Consider the following 21,786-nt stretch of genomic DNA (forward strand, 5'->3'; position numbering starts at 1 on the left):
ATTTATTTTCTGGGAATAGTGCTGGACTCAGTGCAGATGACGGCGCGCCTCTCATCAGAGCGCGCGCTCACTATCCGGCGCCTTGCAACATCGTTCAGAGCGGGTGCGCGCGCCCCCGTCAAGCGATTTCAGAGGATGCTCGGTCTCATGGCCTCAGCATCAGCTGTACTCCAGCTAGGATTGTTGCACATGCGTCCTCTCCAATGCTGGCTCAAAAGCCGTGTCCCCACTCACGCGTGGCGCTCGGGCCACTTTTTAATCAGAGCAAATCACGGCTGCATAAAAGCCCTGACGCCCTGGAAAGCTGTCGACTGGTATCAGTCCGGCGTGAGTTTGGGCGTGAACACAAGGAGAAAAATGATCACGACAGATGCCTCCAAAATAGGTTGGGGGGCCCTTTACGAGGGCAGGCCTGTCTCCGGTTTGTGGTCAAACCCGGAGAAGCGCCTACATATAAACTGTCTGGAATTGAAAGCGGTCGCTTTGGCTCTCAGAGCCCTTCTCCCGTACCTGAAGGACGAGCACGTCCTAGTCCGAACGGACAACATGACGGTAGTCTCGCATATAAATCGGCAGGGTGGACTCAGATCGAGCTCCCTGCACTCGATGGCCAGGGAGCTCCTCCTATGGTCCCAGCGCAACCTGCGCTCGCTGAGAGCAGCGCATGTGCCAGGTGTTCTGAACCAGGGAGCGGACATGCTGTCCAGAGACAAAGTTCTCCCAGGAGAATGGTCTCTCCACCCCCTGACGATTCAGTGGTTATGGCAAACCTTTGGCAGAGCAGAGGTCGACCTCTTTGCCTCCAAGGAAAATGCGCACTGCCCTCTCTTCTTTTCAAAGAGCACAGACGCGCTCGCCCAAGTCTGGCCGAGCCGCCCGCTGTATGCCTTCCCTCCGGTCGCGATGCTACCTCAGGTCATCAGATCAGGGAGGAGAAATGTGCAGTGCTCCTGGTAGCCCCACTCTGGAAGAACCAGACGTGGTTCCCAGAACTGATGCAGATGATGCAATCTGCCCCATGGCCGATTCCACTGAGGCTAGATCTCCTCAGGCAGGCCAACGGGATGATCCTACATCCCCGCCCCGATCTGTGGGCCCTCCATGCGTGGCCCCTCAACGGATTCCCGGGAACCTCCCCAGTGGAGTGTTGAGAACCATCACTGAGGCGCGAGCGCCCTCTACGAGGCGCTTATATGCCCAGAAATGGAAGGTGTTCAGTGACTGGTGTAAATCCAGGAACCTGAATCCTGAGACATGCGAAGTACCGAGTGTGCTCGTTTTCTTACAAGAGCTGTTGGAGGCAGGCCGCACCCCCTCCACGCTCAAAGTATGGCTGCCATGGCTGCCATAGCGGCATCACATGAACCGGTCGAAGGACGCACACTAGGGAAAAACTACCTAGTTGTTCGTTTCCTGAGGGGCGCCAGGAGGATAAATCCCCCACGCCCCCCCTCGGTGCCGATTTGGGACCTGGCCACGGTCCTGGACGCACTTAAGCGTGCCCCGTTCGAACCCCTCCGAACTGTGCACCTTAAACAGCTCTCGCTCAAAACTGCTCTCTTGCTGGCTCTCGCCTCGGTCAAGAGAGTGGGCGACCTGCACGCGCTGTCATCAAGCGCTACCTGCCTGGAGTTTGGACCTAACGACAGCAGGGTTGTCCTCAGGCCAAAACACGGGTATATTCCTAAGGTGCTCTCTACTCCTTTCAGAGCACAGGTGATATCTTTGGCCGCGCTATCGTCCCCAGCAGACGAAAGTGACGCTGATTTACTCTGCCCGGTCAGGGCACTCAGAGTATATTTGGAACGTTCTGCCCTGTTCAGACAGACAGAGCAGTTGTTCGTATGCTTTGGCGGCCGCACTAAAGGTCTGGCTGTGTCAAAGCAAAGAATATCGCGCTGGATAGTTGATGCTATAGCGCTGGCTTATGAAGCCAAGGGCCTTCAGTGCCCCTTGGGCATCAGAGCTCACTCTACGAGAGGCATGGCCTCCTCGTGGGCGTGGTCGAGTGGGATACCCATTCAAGATATTTGTGCGGCTGCAGGCTGGGCCTCACCGTCCACATTTATCAGGTTTCATAACCTACAGGTCCCCTCATTGCACTCTAACATACTGTCGGTCTAACTATGCATAGGTTGGGGTGTGTACATGCTGAGCATTGTCTCCTCCCTCATAGAATCACATCTTTGAAACTGATGTGGAGGATTTTTCATACATGACAGTACATAAAAATGTGCTTGTGTGTGTCTCTGGACGCCCATCGGGCCGTTCCACGTTGTCCTTTTATAAAGCCCGCCTTCGGCTGGCTCGTTGGATAATTACTTCGCTCAAAGGCTCAGGCACCGGCCTCCGGCTTAATAGAAGCGAAGTCAGCACGCACGGCGTTTTACATGGCGTTCCCATAGCGTAAGCTTACGCAATAAGAGGAACCTCTCGAAAGGGAACGACTCGGTTACTAACGTAACCTCGGTTCCCTGAGAGGAGGGAACGAGTATTGCGTAATCTGCCGTGCTTGTGCTTGGTCAGTTTGCTTCAGTCGATTGAACCTAAAGAACTCAGACGACGGGGCGCCCAATATATAGCCCTTGGCCACGCCCATCTTGGCGGGCTCTGACGCGCGTGGGCGCGAAGCACGCTCATTGGAAGCGGGTTCAGAGTCGCCCCGTCATTGGTTCGTGCAAGTTGCCGCAGCACAGCCAATGACCGAGCTGCCTCGCTCATTGCTGTATGCTGTGCAGCTGCAATGCGTTTTACATAAAGACTTCAATATTTCTCGAGAAAAGGAGTTTTCCCATAGCGTAAGCTTACGCAATACTCGTTCCCTCCTCTCAGGGAACCGAGGTTACGTTAGTAACCGAGTCGTCTATCCCAAGGATGAACAAAATTATGCGACGATACAGTTAGCGGGAGCTACAGTGAGATATGTGTTAAATGTATGTTCTGTTTGTTTATCTTCCATTTGTTTATTTTCTGAGAAAGATTAAGGGCAAAAGATTTAAAGAAGGTTACAAGCAGCGGTCATCCGTGTTACGAGGTGGCGTACAAGGACAGGGTTTGAAACTGAGGGATTTTTATTACACTTTCATCTGTTTGTTTTCTTACTGTGTTATAACTATATATTCCTTACTGGTGTGACTGAGGGTCTGCTTGCAGGAACGCAGGAACAGTGATTCCTCGTTTAGCCCGGCCCAGTAAAAATGTTTACTTGCTTGCTAAATAATTATGGGGATTTCCCCCACAAAAAACAGCCTTATGCTTCTTCATTCTAAACTTTTTCTTCACAGGTTCAAGGAGAGTGATTTGTATGTAATTGTTACATGTGTGTCCTGTGTTTCCCCCGTTCTTTGTGTATTTGGTTCAGTCCTGTTTCCAGTTTCCCGCTCCTCGTTAGTGTTTAGTTTATTCACCTGTGTCTAGTTCATTTGCCCCAGCTGTGCCTTGTTTCCCTAATCTGTTCTCTGTCTATGTAAACCCTGTGTTCTCCCTCACTCCTTGTCGGTTCTCGTTTATGTAACGTTTGTGTATGGTGTGTTGCTGTTTCCCGTGATCCTTGTTTTGTTTGAGTAAATTATATTTGAATTGGACCTGTTGACTGCTGCCTCTTCCTCTGCCTGCACCACACCCGTAACAGAAGAACCGACCAAGAAAAAGAAAAGAGAATGGATTTTGCAGCAGTAGAGATTCTGCTTCTCTCCCAGGAGGATCTGTCCCTCGAGGCCCACACACTGAGGTATTTGAACTTAGTACCATATGTTCATTATGATGACACCAGCCTCAGTGTGTTCTTCCGGGCAGGTCTCAATGCTGAGACCAAGGCACGCCTGCCCGGAGATGGGCCTCGGGGGAACTTTGTGAAGTATGTGCAGTGGGTGTTGAAGCATAATCGTGAGTCTCATCCTGCTGAGACTTGTTCACCGCTGGTCCCGTCCAGCATAGATCCAGAGCTTCCACCACTGATCCCGTCCAGCCCAGAGCAGCCTTCGCCGCTGGTTCCATCCAGCACCAGGCCCTCTACACCGCTGGTTCCGTCCAGCACCAAGCCCTCTTCGCTGCTGGTTCCGTCCAGCACCAAGCCCTCTTCGCTGCTGGTTCCGTCCAGCACCAGGCCCTCTTCACCGCTGGTTCTGTCCAGCACCAAGCCCTCTTCACCGCTGGTTCTGTCCAGCACCAAGCCCTCTTCGCTGCTGGTTCCGTCCAGCCCAGCCAAGCCCTCACCGCTGGTTCCATCCAGCCCAGCCAAGCCTGCACCACTGGTTCCGTTCAGTCCAGCCGACCTTTCACCACTGGTTCCGTCCAGTCCAGCCAAACCCTCGCCACTGGTTCCGTCCAGTCCAGCCAAGCCCTCGCCGCTGGTTCCGTCCAGCCCAGCCAATCCCTCGCCGCTGGTTCCGTCCAGCCCAGCCAAGCCTGCACCGCTGGTTCTGTCCAGCCAATCCGAGCCAGAGCCCGCTGATCCTGCGCCGGAGCCCGCTGATCCTGCGCTGGAGCCCATTCATGCTGCACTTGAGTCTGCTCTGGAAGACACAGCGCTCATTGTGGTGTCCGTGGCTGTTTTGTGTGTGTGGGCAGCACACACATCAACTACAGCCCATGAACCCAGCCCAGAGCTTCCCTGCAGCCCTGCAGAGCCTGAGCCCGTCGCCTGCCCGCCAGAGCCTGAGCCCGTCGCCTGCCCGCCAGAGCCTGAGCCCGTCGCCTGCCCGCCAGAGCCTGAGCTTCAAGCCAGCCCTACAGAGCCTTCTCTACTGGTCCCATCCAGCCCTCCCAAGCCTGACCTGATCCACGTCCCGTCTGCCCACCCAGAGACTGTCCACGTCCCAGAGCCTGTCCCAGAGCCTGTGATTCCCCCCAAGAAAGTTTTGGGGGGGGGATATAGGCCACCTGAAGGTGCGTCTCCACCATGGCCACCTGAAGTGGCCTCTCCACCCTGGCCACCTGAAGTGGCCTCTCCACCCTGGCCACCTGAAGTGGCCTCTCCACCCTGGCCACCTGAAGTGGCCTCTCCACCCTGGCCACCTGAAGTGGCCTCTCCACCCTGGCCGCCCGAGGGAAAGTCTCCACCCTGGCCGCCCGAGGGAAAGTCTCCACCCTGGCCGCCCGAGGGAAAGTCTCCGCCCTGGCCGCCCGAGGGAAAGTCTCCGCCCTGGCCTCCTGCACATCCTGCTCCGCCCTGGCCTCCTGAACATCCTGCTCCGCCCTGGCCTCCTGCACGTCCTGCTCCGCCCTGGAGGCTTCCTGCTCAGGGTAGGCCACGCCCTCGTCAGCCTCCAGGGCGCCCGCCCCCCCACCCCTTTTGAAGTTATACGGCGCGAGGACGCGCCTTTTTGGAGGGGGCGTTATGTTACATGTGTGTCCTGTGTTTCCCCCGTTCTTTGTGTATTTGGTTCAGTCCTGTTTCCAGTTTCCCGCTCCTCGTTAGTGTTTAGTTTATTCACCTGTGTCTAGTTCATTTGCCCCAGCTGTGCCTTGTTTCCCTAATCTGTTCTCTGTCTATGTAAACCCTGTGTTCTCCCTCACTCCTTGTCGGTTCTCGTTTATGTAACGTTTGTGTATGGTGTGTTGCTGTTTCCCGTGATCCTTGTTTTGTTTGAGTAAATTATATTTGAATTGGACCTGTTGACTGCTGCCTCTTCCTCTGCCTGCACCACACCCGTAACAGTAATGACTTGAACTTGCATTTATTATTACTATTATTACAATGTTTGATTAATCAGTTATCAGAGTATGATAAACAGAGGAGCTGTTATGAAATTTTTCTATTATTACTCTGATTTCAGTGATTCCTAATGATGGCCTCATCTGTTCTCACGAATGTAGTGAGAGGGGGCCTTTGGGTGATAATTTACTGTGGTTGGGAGTCAGTGGAGGTAAGGAAAAGCAGGTGGTCAAGGGGTCATCTTGAGTGCATTTGTACGTTATAGCCTAAAGGGTTCAGGGGGCATTTACCTCTCAGGGCCAGGGAGAAATAGAAAAAAACAAAGTATATCTCTCCTGTGAGGGGAGGGCAGAAATAAGGCCTTGGAGGACACAAGATATAAAAAAGACAGACACTGCTTCTCTTTATCTCTCCTCACTGACTCACGAATGTGTATTGGTCACGAAGATCTCTCTTGCAAGAGAATAAATACTTTATAAACTATTAAATTGGACTCAGAGTGTCTCTTATGATGTTTGTTGGAAAGGAAAAGCCACAACAAACTCTTTGGCCAGAAATATGTTCAGTAGGTAAAATGAGGACTCTTGTATGGCTGAAGTAACTTCAAAATGACTCAATGAGAATGTTTAGAAAGTTCAAGATCTAGTACTCATGGGCCAGAACTATGTTCGTGGGTCAAAAAGGAACCTCTGTATAGCCTATATAACTACAGACCTCTGTATGGGTGATTTAACATCAGAAGGAGTCTAAAAGTTTATATTGTTTAAAACCTTTTGAGGCCATTTGGCCAGAAATTAGTTCAATAGGTCAAATATGGATATTCTATATGGCTTAGGAAGAATCAGAAGGAGTCTTTGAGTATGTATAGAAAGTTCAAGAGCACATGTGATATTGTGCAAAAGCACATGTGATATTCCTCAAATGCACAACATTTCATCATTCGTATGTGCAATTAATCCAAAAGAACATGCATTGCACATCTCTTCTTCGCACAAAGGAACGAGTTAGTCATTGTATGTATTGTAAACCGACCGCTCATGTGGTTTTCTAGTCAGTGCACAACTGAATTAGTTGTAGAATGGAAATGCATGCGAAAGCACATATGTTAGGTGTTTTCTTTTCATTGCACAGAGGATTATGTTAGTTATTGTGTGCATTATAATGGAATGGCTATTGCAATAATTTCCCTTCAATATAAAAAGGAATAGTTTAGAATGCAATTGCAATGCGAAAGCACAATATATAATGCAATGCGAAAGCATGTATGTTATATGTTTTCATTGCACAGAAGTTAGTTCTTTCTTGCAATGCAATGCCACTGTTAAAAATGCTATCTCTTCAATGCACATCGGAATGCGTTAGTTATTTTATACATTGGCACTGTACATAGCTTATATATTATTCTTTAATGCACAGCGTTAGACGTGTGTGCAATGCAAGCATGTTGTTTCTTCGTTGAACAAAGAAATAAGTTAGTTATTGTATGCATTGTAAAGCAACAGCTAATGCAACGATTTCTCTTCATCACACAAATGCAACAGCTAAATGCAAAAAATTTCCTTCAGTTACACAACTGAATAAGTTAGTTGTAGTGTGGAAAAGCATGTGAAAGCACAGGTGTTATTATTATTATACTTCAATGCACAACGTTTGATCGTGCAAAGAATCCAAAAGCACATGCATTGCACATCTCTTCGTTGCACAAAGGAACGAGTTAGTTATTGTATGCATTATAGTTATTCAATCATTTCCCTTAAATATAAAAAGGACTAGTTTAGTGTGCAATTGCCATGCGAAAGCACAATATGTAATGCAATCCGAAAGCACATATGTTATCTGTTTTCATTGCATAGAAGTTAGTTCTTTCTTGCACTGCAATGCAACTATCTCTTCTATGCACATCGGAATGAGTTAGTTATTTTATGCATTGCACTGTACATAGCTTATATGTTATTCTTTAATGCACAACGTTAGACGTGTGTGCAATGCAAGCATGTTGTTTCTTCGTTGAACAACGGAATGGTTAGTTATTGTATGCATTGTAAAGCAACAGCTAATGCAATGATTTCTCTTCATCACACAAATGCCACAGCTAAATGCAATGATTTCCCTTCAGTTACACAACTGAATAAGTTATTTGTAGAGTGGAAAAGCATGCGAAAGCAGGTGTTATTCTTCAATGCACAACGCTTGATCATATGTGCAATGCAATCCAAAAGCACATGCATTGCACATCTCTTCGTTGCACAAAGGAACGAGTATGCATTGTGAAGCGACCGCTCGTGGTTTTCTCTTCAGTACACAAATTAATTAGTTGTAGGATGGAAATGCATGCGAAAGCACATATGGTTAGGTGTTTTCTTTACATTGCACAGAGGAAAGAGTTAGTTATTGTATGCATTGTAAGGTAACAACTAATGCAATGATTTCTCTTCATCACACAAATACAACAGCTAATGCAATGATTTCCCTTCAGTTACACAACTGAATAAGTTAGTTGGAGTGTGGAAAAGCATGCGAAAGCACAGGTGTTTATGTATTGTTATTCTTCAATACATAACATTTGATCGTATGTGCAATGAATCCAAAAGCACATGTATTGCACATCTTTTCGTTGCACAAAGGAACGAGTTAGTTATTGTATGCATTGTAAAGCGACAGCTCATGTGATGTTTTCTCGTCAGTGCACAAATGAATTAGTTGTAGAATAGAAATGCATGCGAAAGCACGTTATGTCTTTTCTTTTCATTGCACAGAGGAATATGTTAGTTATTGTGTGCATTATAATAGAATGCCTATTGCAATAATTTCCCTTCAATATAAAAAGGAACAATTTAGTATGCAATTACAATGCGAAAGCACAATATATAATGCAATGCAAAAAGAACATATGATAAATGTTTTCATAGCACAGAAGTTAGTTTTTTCTTGCAAAAACATGCTTGCATTGCACACCCGTCTGCACGTTGTGCATTAAAGACTAATATATAAGCTATGTACAGTGCATTGAAGAGATAGCCTTTTTTACAGTTGCATTGCATTCAGGCTATCTCTTCAATGCACATCGGAATGAGTTAGTTATTTCATGCATTGCACTGTACATAGCTTATGTGTTATTCTTTAATGCACAACGTGCGTGCAATGCAAGCATGTTGTTACTAATATATTCTTCGTTGAACAACGGAATGAGTTAGTTATTGTATGCATTGTGAAGCAACATCTAATGCAACGATTTTACTTCATCACACAAATATAACAGCTAAATGCAATGATTTTCCTTCAGTTACACAACTGAATAAGTTAGTTGTAGTGTTGAAAAGCATGCGAAAGCACATGTGATATTAATCAAATGCACAACATTTCATCGTATGTGCAATGAATCCAAAAGAACAAGCATTGCACATCTCTTCTTCGAACAAAGGAACGAGTTAGTCATTGTATACATTGTAAAGCGACCGCTCATATGATGTTTTCTCGTCAGTGCACAACTGAATTAGTTGTAGAATGGAAATGCATGCGAAAGCACATATGTTAGGTGTGTTCTTTTCATTGCACAGAGGAATAGTTTAGTTAATGTGTTTTTTATAATAGAATGCCTATTGCAATAAATTCCCTTCAATATAAAAAGGACTAGTTTAGTGTGCAATTGCAATGCGAAAGCACAATATGTAATGCAATGCGAAAGCACATATGTTATCTGCAATGAATATAGAAGTTAGTTCTTTCTTGCAATGCAATGCAACTATGTCTTCTATGCACATCGGAATGAGTTAGTTATTTTATGCATTGCACTGTACATAGCTTATATGTTATTATTTAATGCAGAACGTTAGAAGTGTGTGCATTGCAAGCATGTTGTTTCTTCGTTGAACAACTGAATGAGTTAGTTATTGTATGCGTTTAAAACAACCGCTAATGCAACGATTTCTCTTCATCACACAAATGCAAAAATTTTCCTTCAAAACACAATGACCAATTTAGTTGTATTATGCAAGAAAGAATTGTGAAACATATTTGTGTTTTCATTTCATTGCACAGATGAATCAGTTAAATAGTTAATTCAATGAAATGTAAAGGCAAAATTGTAATCTCTTTAATGCACATCGGAATGACTTTCATAGGTCCCTTTTTAACCTACTGAACATATTTCTGGCCCAAGAGTAGTAGATCTTGAACTTTCTATACATACAGATTCCTTCTTAAGAAGGAGTAGCCATAGAGAAGTCCATATCTGACCAATTGAACTCATTTCTGGTCAAATGGTCCTCAAAAGGTTTTAAACAATATAAACTAATAAACTCCATCTGATGTTATTAAAGCTATACAGAGGATCTTTTTTGACCTACTGAACATATTTCTGGCCATAGAGTACTTGATTTTGAACTTTCTATACATACTCATAGACTGCTTCTGAAAAGTCAATTTCTGACCTATTGAACTCATTTCTGGTCAAAAGGTCCTCAAAAGGTTTTAAACAATATAAACTTTTAGACTCCTTCTGATGTTATATTAGCTATACATAGGTCCCTTTTTGACCTACTGAACATATTTCTGGCCCACGAGTCCTAGATCTTGAACTTTTTTAAACACACTCACTGACTCCTTTTGATGTTAATTCAGCCATACAAGAGTCCTTATTTTACCCACTGAACATATTTGTGGCCAAAGAATTCTTGAACATTAAGTAACTATACATATTGACCTCTAATGATGTTATTTTTGCCAGACAGATATTTGACCTACTGGACATATTTCTGGCCCAAGAGTACTTGATCTTGAACTTTCTATACATACTCATAGACTCCTTCTTGATGCTTCCTAAGCCATATAGAATGTCCATATCTGACCTATTGAACTAATTTCTGGTCAAAGGGTCGTCAAAAGGTTTTAAACAATATAAACTTATAGACTCCTTCTGATGTTATATTAGTTATACATAGGTCCCTTTTTGACCTACTGAACATATTTCTGGCCCATGAGTACTAGATCTTGAACTTTCTAAACATACTCATTGACTCCTTTTGATGTTAATTCAGCCATAAAATAGTCCTTATTTTACCTACTGAACATATTTGTTGCCAAAGAATTCTTGAACATTAAGTTACTATACATATTGACATCTTATGATATTAATTTTAAGTCAGACAGATATTTGATCTACTGAACATATTTCTGGCCCACGAGTACTAGATCTTGAACTTTCTAAACATACTCATTGACTCCTTTTGATGTTAATGCAGCCATACAAGAGTCTGTATTTTACCTACTGAACATATTTGTGGCCAAAGAATTCTTGAACATTAAGTTACTATATAGATTTACCTCTTATGATGTTATTTTAGCCAGACAGATATGTGACCTACTGGACATATTTCTGGCCCAAGAGTACTTGATCTTGAACTTTCTATACATACTCATAGACTCCTTCTGATGCTTCCTAAGCATCTGACCTATTGAACTCATTTCTGGTCAAAGGGTCGTCAAAAGGTTTTAAACAATATAAACTTATAGACTCCTTCTTATTGAGTCTATACAGAGGTTCCTTCTTGACCTACTGAACATATTTCTGGCCCACGAGTCCTAGATCTTGAACTTTTTTAAACATACTCATTGACTCCTTTTGATGTTAATTCAGCCATACAAGAGTCCTTATTTTACCCACTGAACATATTTGTGGCCAAAGAATTCTTGAACATTAAGTTACTATACAGATTGACCTCTTATGATGTTATTTTAGCCAGACAGATATTTGACCTACTGGACATATTTCTGGCCCAAGAGTACTTGATCTTGAACTTTCTATACATACTCATAGACTCCTTCTGATGCTTCCTAAGCCATATAGAATTTCCAAATTTGACCTATTGAACTAATTTCTGGTCAAAGGGTCGTCAAAAGGTTTTAAACAATATAAACGTATAGACTCCTTCTTAAGGAGTCTGTACAGAGGTTTCTTTTTGACCCACTGAACATATTTCTGGCCCACGAGTACTAGATCTTGAACTTTCTAAACATACTCATTGACTCCTTTTGATGTTCATTCAGCCATACAAGAGTCCTTATTTTACCTACTGGACATATTTCTGGCCCAAGAGTACTTGAACATTAAGTTACTATACATATTGACATCTTATGATATTAATTTTAAGCCAGACAGATATTTGACCTACTGGACATATTTCTGGCCCAAGAGTACTTGATCTTGAACTTTCTAAACATACTCATTGACTCCTTTTGATGTTAATGCAGCCATACAAGAGTCTGTATTTTACCTACTGAACATTAGATCTATAACGTTAGAGATGTTCTTTATTTCATGAAGTTGGAGAAAATAAGGTACTCTCTTCGCCGACCTAGCACTATTTTTGTCAAGCTTTGGAGACCCCTTCGTGAACATGTCCAAACTCTCCAGCTTGACCCTGCTCTCTGTGTTTGATTTTGGACCCCATTCCCAGACCCCAAGCCCACCAATCACCAGCCTAGATGATACTACTCCTGTATTGTCTGGTCAATATATAATTGGGTTTACTGTATGCAGGATTGTATTAGATTGCACTTGTAATTTGTTGGGGGTTTTTTTGGGGTTTTTTTTTTTCTTTTTTTTTCTTGTGGGACTTCGGTGTATCTGTTTACTGTTATATATTTTAGTGCCTTTTTTGTCTCCCACTGTTTTGTAATGTATCTTAAAATGCATAAATAAATCATAAAAAAATAAATAATAAATAAAAAGAGAATTTAAGTAAGTTGCCTTTGGGACCCTTTGGCCAGAAATATTTTCAATGGGCCAAAAATAGGCTGGCTGATGTAACATCAGAAGTAGTCCATGAGTTTATGTAGTAAAAAAAAATTTGAGGACCCATTGGCCAGAGATATGTTCAATAGATCAGATATGGACTTTTGTATGGCTGACGTAACTTCAGAAGTCAATCAGTATGTGTAGAAAGGTCAAGTTAGAGGACTCTTTAGCAAGAAATATATTCAATAGGCTAAAAATGGACTGGTGTATGGCTGAGGTACTATCAAAAGGAGTCATTATGTATAGAATGTTCATGATCTTTTTGGACAGAAAAATATTCAGTAGGTCAAATATGGACTACTGTCTGGCTGATTTAACATCAGAAACAGTCTTTGAGAATATACAGTAAGTTGCCTTTTGGGGACCATTTGGCCAGAAATATTTGCAATGGGCCAAATACAGGTTGGGTGACGTAAAATCAGAAGTCAATGAGAATGTGTGGAAAGTTCACTATGTTCATTAGGTCAAATGGACTACTGTATGACTGACATAACATCAGGAGTTCATGAGTTTATATAGTTAAAAAAAAAATTTGAGGACCCTTTGGCCAGAAATATGTTTATTAGGTCAAATATGGACTACTGTTTGGCTGAGGTAACATCAGAAGGAGTCAATATGTATAGAATGTTTAATATCGAGTACTCTTTGGCCAGAAATATGTTCAGTAAGAAAAATAAAGACTCTTGTATGGCTGAAGTAACATCAAAAGGAGTCAGTGAGTATGTTAATAAAGTTCAAGATCTAGTACTCGTGGGCCAGAACTATGTTGATTAGGTCAAAAAGGAACCTCTGTATAGCTTATATAACATCAGAAGGAGTCTATAAGTTTATATTGTTTAAAACCTTTTGAGGACCCTTTGACCAGAAATTAGTTCAATAGGTCAGATATGGACATTCTATATGGCTTAGGAATCATCAGAAGGATGAGTATGTATAGAAAGTTCAAGATCAAGTACCCATGGGCCAGAAATATGTCCTGTAGGTCAAAATGTCTGTCTGGCTAAAATAACATGATAAGAGGTCATTCTGTATAGCAACTTAATGTTCAAGAACTCTTTGGTAAGAAATATGTTCAATTGGTAAAATAAGGACTCTTGTATGGCTGAAGTAACATCAAAATGAGTCAATGAGTATGGTTAGAAAGTTCAAGATCTAGTACTCGTGGGCCAGAACTATGTTCGTGGGTCAAAAAGGAACCTCTGTATAGCTTATATAACATCAAAAGGAATCTATAAGTTTATATTGTTTAAAACCTTTTGAGGACCTTTTGACCAGAAATGAGTTCAATAGGTCAGAAATGGACATTCTATATGGCTTAGGAAGCATCAGAAGGAGTCTATGTGTATGTATATAAAGTTCAAGATCGTGGGCCAGAAATATGTCCAGTAGGTCAAATATCTGTCTGGCTAAAATAATATGATAAGAGGTCATTCTGTACAGTAACTTAAGGTTAAAGAATTCTTTGGCCAGAAATATTTTCAGTAAGTAAAATAAGGACTCTTGTATGGCTGACGTAACATCAAAAGGAGTCAATGAGTATGTTTAGAAAGTTCAAGATCTAGTACTTGTAGCGATTATACGCACGTATAAATATAATTAATTATTATTCATAACGGATTATGATCAATAATTAATAATTTAATTATTTTCAGAATTTACTGTAGCAGAATCAATAGTATGATCATCTTATCAGTTCATCCAATGAACGGAAAGCATAAACAATTATTAATTCTAGGAAATATAATATCTTCTTGGCCAAGAAAGACTAATTCCCAGCTAACAGCTAAATTAAGAAATAAATCAAGGGTCAAAGCATAGGTAACTTAGATCGAAGTTCAAGACAATAAATCTGTAAGCACATATCACAAGTAATGCTTCTCTTTTCAAATACAAACAATACTTTATTGATTATAAGCCTATGACTAACACACAAAACAAATATCTAACACAAACACACTCACTTAAAAATGTTGGGTTAAAAATAACCCAACGAATAACCCAACTATGGGTTGGTATAGCACCTTCCCAACTGTGGGTTATTTTAACCCAATGCATTGGGTTAAATACCAGTTGGGTTAAAATAACCCAACAGTTGAGGTAAATATTTATTTTTATAAAGAATATTTATACGGTATTATATTATATTATTTATTTTTATAACCTTTTTTTAATAAATAAAATACACATTGTTTTCAAATATATATATATTTTATTGGTCTATAAACACAATAAATATGTTTTAACATGTTTTAAGTATTACATTATGAAGGTACTAAGTATTACATTATGAAGGTATTACATTATGAATAGTGACCCTAGTAAATATACACGTGTATAATAAATAGAACAAACAAACAATTATGATGTGCAAATATTAAAATATACACATTAAATTTAAAACATGCGTGCACTTTACAGTACATCAATTAAAAACACACATATGTGCCACAATAAAAATAAATACATGCTTATTAAAAAGGCTGTACATAAATTAAAAACGTACATAGATGTGCCTACACACACACACACACACACACACACACACAAAACCAATCTGTACATACAGTACACAAATTCTAAATGTATCTGTACATACAGTACACACCTTTAATACAATAAAAAATAAACATACTTATTAAAAAAGGCTATATTGTACACATTGTGTTATAAACACCTTAATATGTATGGTGTTTGGCTACTGGAGCTACTGATGATCAGTATTGAAAACAAAGCTTTTAAGGAGGTGGCAATGTATTGAAGGAACTCCTCCAGGAATATTATAGACAGCATACTGTAAAAACTCCCAAATGGGAGCAGAAGCTTTGGGTAGTTAATGTCATAGATGTAGAATATTTTGAAGCATACATCCACTGCTTGCAGGAGTTCTCTTTGTCCAGACAATCCTGGCTTGTCTCACCATATTAGTTCCAACCTTAAAAGATAAATATACTTTATAAAGATTAGCCACTCAATCATTGTGTGAAGTTCAGGCAAAGATGACTCGGACTCTACAGCAGATACAACACACTAAAATTAGGGAAAACATCTGGAAAAAACTTTGAGTGATGATTAACTACCTTAGTATTTCCCAAACCTGGTTCTGGGGTACCCCTAGTACTGCAAATGCTTTCTCTCTCTGATTAAAAACCACTGATTCAAATTATCAGCTTTTTAGGCACACCAATTAAATTAATAATTAATAATTAACAACAACAAAAAACAAGTCGTCATTTACTAACCTTAAAAACAGTTCTGGCCCTTGTTTATGATTGACAGAACCATGTTGGAAGTTGTTGTAAACATATAGGCAAGTAATTTAGGAAGCTAAAATTTAGAATGTAAATGACTGAATTTGCTTATTTGAGTAATCCATTCCATTCAAGCACGTGTAGCCATAAGAGCATTGCTTCAGTTCTGAGGATTGTATTAGATAATCATCAAGTGTTCTAAAATAGAAGCAAACAAACTGAGAGACTACATGTAATATAGACCTACAATTATGTAATTTTAATGCTCTGGTCTTTGCAGATATTTAAAGATGGCCATCTTTAAGCATGACTCTTTGAATTTATATGAAATAGTAACACTTGCGCTTGAATCAACTGTCCTCAGCATCATCAAGCAGTTCTTATTGTTGAGCCCTGTACTGGCTACTTGTCCAGTTGCAAGTAAAAATCTCACTCACTTGCCCCTTCAAAAATGCACTTGTTTCGGACAAGCATGACACATCCTTTGTTCTAACCTGGCAGTGGAAAACTTGGTCGGGAAGAGGAATTCTGTGATGGCTTTGCTGTCTCTGACTGTGTGGGGCTCTAAGACGTTTCCTCACATAGTCTTTCTTCCAGGTAACCTGTTGCAGGGTGACAATAACGACCAGGTGTATACCATGACTCCTGCAGCAAAGAAATGTAAATAAATCACTCTTATGAAAAAAAAAAGCTGGGGACTGATACTCTTTATCAGCTCTCGATTATCTTCTAATCAGAATCAGGACAACTTACATAACCATGTCCCTCATTGTTCTTCAGGCAAGGAAACTGGGCAGTTAGTGCCAAAGCCATCTCCTTTTTGATCTCAGCTGATGGGCTTTACAAATAAACAATCATTTAAATAGGCAAGTTTATTTATTTAAATGTATTGTTCAAGTGATTTTACTTGTACTCACGTTTCCCAAAAACTTTCCATCAAGTGAGAAACCAATAACCGCACCATCTGACGTCACTCCTTAAGGCTTAGGTGCCTGTCTCGGTCTAAGGATGTTATTAATGTTGATCCTCCAGATTTTATGATTATTTCTCGTATATCCTGTGAAAAGGAGAATGCATGAACTAAAAAATTCCATTCAATTCATTCTTAAAAATATATATAATAAAATAATTGCCAAAAACTCAAGTTCAGGTGAAGTTCAATTAAAAGACATGTTATTACAAAGGTTGAGTTGCTTGTTGTTCTTGTCTGCCAGCTTTCCACTATTGTTTGAGTTGGTGTTATTGGGTTTATCCTTATAGGTGACTGATTGTTAACGGCTATGGCCCAGACTCGGAGACTGTTAAAACAAATAGAGGTAAATATCAGATGGTATCTGCAATTATCCACAATATGGCTGGGCAATATGACAGTATCCTCTGAATTTAGATCAAGCCATACCTACTGTATTTAGTGTTGTCTAGAACATATCAGTGACTTGGGCAAATGTCCGAGCAAGAGGGAACCAGTTCATTACCATTAACAAACGAAAATGTAAATTATATATTATATATAAACATTCATCACTAAATGAAAAAGATTAACTTACCTTGAAATGTTTCTATTAAATTGCAGAGGTTCCACTGTTCTAGTTTGTTTGTCCCTAACAAATGAATCCATTTATCTAAAACATAACACGTTTAGTACAATTAATACAAATGCAAAATTGTCATAGCATATACTATAATTAGATGCTATACCATTAACTTACTCCTGTAATACATTTAAGGTTAATACAACAATGCATTACTATATAAAAATTTTAAGCAGCTGTATGTACGTTTACCTTGAAACATCAGTTTCAGACTCATTCTGATGGTAAACTGACCTAACTTACCTATACAAACATGATGGTTAACTGACCAGACCCCACACACGTCTGTTAACGTTATAGCTATGCATGTTTGAGTGGTGGGGCGTTGTTACGAAAATCCGCGGAAAGTAACGTTAGCAGCTTGCAGCTACAGGATTGCTTTACATCAGCCAAATCAGCGCTTTCGTCTGGTTTTTTAAAATACTTTTATAACAGAGAATTCAGTGAATCAAACGTTTCTCACCGAATCTCACAGCATTGTTGTGGTGTCCGTCCGAGGTGTGAGCTTTAGCTAACTTATAGAGCTGAACTAACTTATGTGCCGGTCCGAGCTGATAAATGGTCCGTGCAGCGTAAATACTGATTAACGTTAACGTTACCTACTTTAGTTTATTGGTAGCTGCTATACATTTTCGCTAATCTTTCGGCTAAGGTTTTAATGGCATTATTAATGCTAGCGAGAAAATAGCTAACAAAATCGATCTGATTCGGAGAATAAAAAAAATACAAAAGTGAACCATAACATAAAAAACATTTCTAAGATATATTTAACTTTTCAGTACACATTATTTCATGTTATAAAAGTTATATATACATCATATTACTTAACTTACCTTTCACAATCGGCTGTCGCTGATGTCCGTTGACTGTCTGTCACTGACTTGGTCCGTTAATATTTGAACCATAGCGCGAACGTATTTAACCCAACAGTTAGGTTATAACTAACAATAACCCAACGGCACAACCAAATAACCCAACAAATTTTAAGATAACCCAACATAATGACCCAACATGCATACACCAACGGTTGAGTTACAAAAATAACCCAACGTTTTTTAGTGTGCACGCACACGCATTCATACAAGTTGAAGAAAGACAGAGAGTGAGGAAGAATGAGTTTTAGAAGTTAGATGGTGAGATCCCAAGTTTCTATATGCACTTAAAAGACATGACCTGAACGAACCATCAATAATTAATTTCACCCTTGTATCGTTTCTTAGGCGGGTAATTCAATTTGATATTAAAATCACCAGTTCAGTTAAAAGTCTGGAGGTACTTGCTTGTCCTTGCTTTGGGGTTCCCTTTTGTCGTGAAGGGGGTTCCCCGGTCCGTTGCTTGGCTGATCTTCTCGTGTGCCTGGATAGATCTTGGACAGCCAGTCACGTGGTGTGTTGGCGGATGGATGAAAGTCTTTGAAGTTGAAAGCTGGTTTTGCAGTTGAAACGTTAAAACGAAACTTTGCAGCAACACTTAACTTAGAACCGAGACTTTTAACGGAAAAGAAAAGAAACTAAGAAAAGAAAGAAAAGTGAGACGAGATGGCTTGAATTAAATCTGTTTTAACCCATATCTTGATTTGGGTCATTTGTCTCTGCGTCTACATGGTTACTATAACCATCGTCGGCTCCACCCGGCTTGTTCTGCCGAAGGAGAGCATCACAAGAGCATCACAAGAGAGCAGAGGGCAAGAGCGGATCACAAGAGCATCACCAGAGCAGAGGGCAAGAGAGCATCACAAGAGCGCATCACAAGAGAGAGATTCTGTGTTCGGGTCTAAGATTTTAAACTCAAAATGTTTGTCCCGCCTCTTGGAGGAATTTGGAATTCGGACAATAAGATACCATATGGTTATTTGAGAAGGGGGTCTTTTCTATCCCCCCCCCCTTCTCTCATCGCGAATCATGTGTTCTCTGTGGTCTGCTTACTCATCAGCTCGAAACAGAGGATTCAGTTCAGACATAATTTCCATTTTAAGAACATAAACATTTTTACACAGATTTCAATCGAGCAATCTTTTGAATTAAAAACATACGAGCATAATGATAGGAAACACGACACTTTCATTCCAGTATCTCTAATATTCAAAACAATTACATGACTTAGATGTGATCTAAGCAGAATAGACACATACAGGGGTTGTAAACACAATATATAATTATGTTATGTTACATGATTTTGATTATGGGTCAGTCAAGAATTGTTCTGGGATGAGTTTTATTGGTATTGGAGAATTGGAGGAAAGTCCTTATGTGTGTGTGTGTGTGTGTGTCCTTTTGGTCAGCATTTGTCGCATCCGTGGTGTTTACCACGTGAGGGTTTAGTTCGCAAATGGTGGTCTTCAAGACAAAGGGTATTTTGTATGCAAGTCCACTTTTACAGCCTTAATGAGATATAATAATTGATGAGGGGAAAACTAGCTCGGGACCCTGAATGGTTCAGTCTCTTTAGTCGCAGGGGTCAGGTGACTTCTTGTTAGGGCCTTTTGTTTCACCATTTCTGAACAGATCTGTTCTTGCCAAATTATAAAACATTGACAACGTCCTTCCTTTAGTTAAACAACAAAAGGTCTTCTTGCTTCATAGCCTGGGGATAATCTGGAATATGCAGCCCCTTGTGTTTGATTATGTACGACAGCTTCGCTTGTGTGGGTTTCATTCTCGTTGTCGCTACATACTCGTGGGCCAGAACTATGTTAAGTTGGTCAAAAAGGAACCTCTTGTATAGCCTATATAACAACAGACCTCTGTATGGGTGAATTAACATCAGAAGGACTCTATACGTTTATTTTGTTTAAAACCTTTTGAGGACCCTTTGACCAGAAATTAGTTCAATAGGTCAGATATGGACATTCTATATGGCTTAGGAATCATCAGAAGGATGAGTATGTATAGAAAGTTCAAGATCAAGTACCCATGGGCCAGAAATATGTCCAGTAGGTCAAATGTCTGTCTGGCTAAAATAACATGATAAGAGGTCATTCTGTATAGCAACTTAATGTTCAAGAACTCTTTGGTAAGAAATATGTTCAATTGGTAAAATAAGGACTCTTGTATGGCTGAAGTAACATCAAAATGAGTCAATGAGTATGGTTAGAAAGTTCAAGATCTAGTACTCGTGGGCCAGAACTATGTTCGTGGGTCAAAAAAGAACCTCTGTATAGCTTATATAACATCAAAAGGAATCTACAAGTTTATATTGTTTAAAACCTTTTGAGGACCCTTTGACCAGAAATGAGTTCAATAGGTCAGAAATGGACATTCTATATGGCTTAGGAAGCATCAGAAGGAGTCTATGAGTATGTATATAAAGTTCAAGATCGTGGGCCAGAAATATGTCCAGTAGGTCAATAAGGGTTAGTACTCGTGGGCCAGAACTATGTTCGTGGGTCAAAAAGGAACCTCTGTATAGCCTATATATAACTGCAGACCTCTGTATGGGTGATTTAACATCAGAAGGAGTCTAAAAGTTTATATTGTTTAAAACCTTTTGAGGCCATTTGGCCAGAAATTAGTTCAATAGGTCAAATATGGATATTCTATATGGCTTAGGAAGAATCAGAAGGAGTCTTTGAGTATGTATAGAAAGTTCAAGAGCACATGTGATATTGTGCAAAAGCACATGTGATATTCCTCAAATGCACAACATTTCATCATTCGTATGTGCAATTAATCCAAAAGAACATGCATTGCACATCTCTTCTTCGCACAAAGGAACGAGTTAGTCATTGTATGTATTGTAAACCGACTGCTCATGTGGTTTTCTAGTCAGTGCACAACTGAATTAGTTGTAGAATGGAAATGCATGCGAAAGCACATATGTTAGGTGTTTTCTTTTCATTGCACAGAGGATTATGTTAGTTATTGTGTGCATTATAATGGAATGGCTATTTCAATAATTTCCCTTCAATATAAAAAGGAATAGTTTAGAATGCAATTGCAATGCGAAAGCACAATATATAATGCAATGCGAAAGCACGTATGTTATATGTTTTCATTGCACAGAAGTTAGTTCTTTCTTGCAATGCAATGCAACTGTTAAAAATGCTATCTCTTCAATGCACATCGGAATGCGTTAGTTATTTTATACATTGGCACTGTACATAGCTTATATATTATTCTTTAATGCACAGCGTTAGACGTGTGTGCAATGCAAGTATGTTGTTTCTTCGTTGAACAAAGAAATAAGTTAGTTATTGTATGCATTGTAAAGCAACAGCTAATGCAACGATTTCTCTTCATCACACAAATGCAACAGCTAAATGCAAAGATTTTCCTTCAGTTACACAACTGAATAAGTTAGTTGTAGTGTGGAAAAGCATGTGAAAGCACAGGTGTTATTATTATTATACTTCAATGCACAACGTTTGATCGTATGTGCAAAGAATCCAAAAGCACATGCATTGCACATCTCTTCGTTGCACAAAGGAACGAGTTAATTATTGTATGCATTGTAAAGCGACAGCTCATGTGATGTTTTCTCGTCAGTGCTCAAATT

The 21,786-nt window shown here is 40.5% G+C and overlaps 1 long non-coding RNA gene across 1 annotated transcript; it reads right to left on the minus strand.

The window, feature by feature from the left end:
• Window positions 1-16,238: 16,238 nt before the first annotated feature.
• Window positions 16,239-16,966, minus strand: LOC130081175 (uncharacterized). The gene is made up of 3 exons (XR_008806698.1): window positions 16,881-16,966; window positions 16,454-16,757; window positions 16,239-16,345 (listed from the first exon to the last, which is right to left on the minus strand). It is a non-coding gene; the product is annotated as an uncharacterized LOC130081175 (long non-coding RNA).
• Window positions 16,967-21,786: the final 4,820 nt, after the last annotated feature.

Source organism: Rhinichthys klamathensis, unplaced genomic scaffold (genome assembly GCF_029890125.1).
Source record: "Rhinichthys klamathensis goyatoka isolate OS25496 unplaced genomic scaffold, OSU_Roscu_1.1 h1tg000036l_1, whole genome shotgun sequence".
In the NCBI taxonomy this organism is placed as follows: domain Eukaryota; kingdom Metazoa; phylum Chordata; class Actinopteri; order Cypriniformes; family Leuciscidae; genus Rhinichthys; species Rhinichthys klamathensis.